Source organism: Arachis stenosperma, chromosome 9 (genome assembly GCF_014773155.1).
Source record: "Arachis stenosperma cultivar V10309 chromosome 9, arast.V10309.gnm1.PFL2, whole genome shotgun sequence".
Classification (NCBI taxonomy): Eukaryota; Viridiplantae; Streptophyta; class Magnoliopsida; order Fabales; family Fabaceae; genus Arachis; species Arachis stenosperma.
In genome coordinates, this window is record NC_080385.1 from 37,982,247 (window position 1) to 37,983,887 (window position 1,641).

The 1,641-nt window shown below is 42.7% G+C and overlaps 1 non-coding gene across 1 annotated transcript; it reads right to left on the reverse strand.

Annotated features, from left to right (window-relative positions):
- Positions 1–318: 318 nt before the first annotated feature.
- LOC130952836 (small nucleolar RNA R71) lies at positions 319–422 on the reverse strand. Its single transcript, XR_009075011.1, has one exon. It is a non-coding gene; the product is annotated as a small nucleolar RNA R71 (small nucleolar RNA).
- Between the last annotated feature and the right edge of the window lie 1,219 nt (positions 423–1,641).

Below are 1,641 nucleotides of genomic sequence, written 5' to 3' on the forward strand. Positions count from 1 at the left end.
AGCATCTCAATCCCTGCCATTGGAGCAAACAACTTTGAGCTAAAGCCTCAATTAGTTTCTCTAATGCAACAGAATTGCAAGTTCCATGGACTTCCAATGGAAGATCCTCATCAGTTTTTAGCTGAGTTCTTGCAAATCTGTGACACAGTCAAGACTAATGGGGTTAACCCTGAGGTCTATAGGCTGATGCTATTCCCTTTTGCTGTAAGAGACAGGGCTAGAATATGGTTGGATTCTCAACCTAAAGAAAGCCTGGACTCTTGGGAAAAGCTAGTCAATGCCTTCTTGGCAAAGTTCTTTCCTCCACAAAGATGGAGTAAGCTTAGAGTGGAAGTCCAAACCTTCAGACAGAAGGATGGAGAATCCCTCTATGAAGCTTGGGAAAGATACAAACAATTAATCAGAAGATGTCCATCTGACATGCTTTCTGAATGGAGCATCATAGGTATTTTCTATGATGGTCTCTCTGAACTATCCAAGATGTCTTTGGATAGCTCTGCAGGAGGATCTCTTCATTTGAAGAAGACGCCTGCAGAAGCTCAAGAACTGATTGAAATGGTTGCAAATAACCAATTCATGTACACTTCTGAGAGGAATCCTGTGAACAATGGGACTGGTCAGAAGAAAGGAGTTCTTGAGATTGATGCTCTGAATGCCATATTGGCTCAGAACAAAATATTGACTCAACAAGTCAATTTGATTTCTCAAAGTCTGTCTGGAATGCAAAATGCACCAAACAGTACTAAGGATGCTTCATCTGAGGAAGAAGCCTATGATCCTGAGAACCCTTCCATGGAAGAGGTGAATTACCTAGGAGAACCCTATGGTAATACCTATAATTCTTCATGGAGAAATCACCCAAACCTCTCATGGAAGAATCAAGAGAGACCTCAACAAGGTTTCAATAATAATGGTGGAAGAAACAGGCTTAGCAATAGCAAGCCTTTTCCATCATCTTCTCAGCAACAGACAGAGAGTTCTAAGCAGAATAATTCTGACTTAGCAACCATGGTCTCTGATCTAATAAAGACCACTCAAAGTTTCATGAATGAAACAAAATCCTCCATTAGAAACTTGGAAGGACAAGTGGGTCAGCTGAGCAAGAAAATTACTGAACTTCCTCCAAGCACTCTCCCAAGTAACACTGAAGAAAATCCAAAAGGAGAGTGCAAAGCCATCAATATGGCCGAATTCTGGGAGGAAGAAGAGGCAGTGAACGCCACTAAGGAAGACCTCAATGGGCGTGCACTGGCCTCCAGTGAGTTCCCCAATGAGGAACCTTGGGAATCTGAGGCTCAAACTGAGACCATAGAGATTCCCTTGGACTTACTACTGCCTTTCATGAGCTCTGATGAGTATTCTTCCTCTGAAGAGGATGAGTATGTCACTGAAGAGCAAGTTGCTAAATACCTTGGAGCAATCATGAAGCTAAATGACAAGCTATTTGGAAATGAGACTTGGGAAGATGAACCTCCCTTGCTCACCAAAGAACTGGATAACTTGTCTAGGCAGAAACTGCCTCAAAAGAGGCAGGATCCTGGGAAGTTTTCTATACCTTGTACCATAGGCACCATGACCTTCAAGAAGGCCTTGTGTGACTTAGGGTCAAGTGTAAACCTCATGCCCCTCTTTGTAATGGAG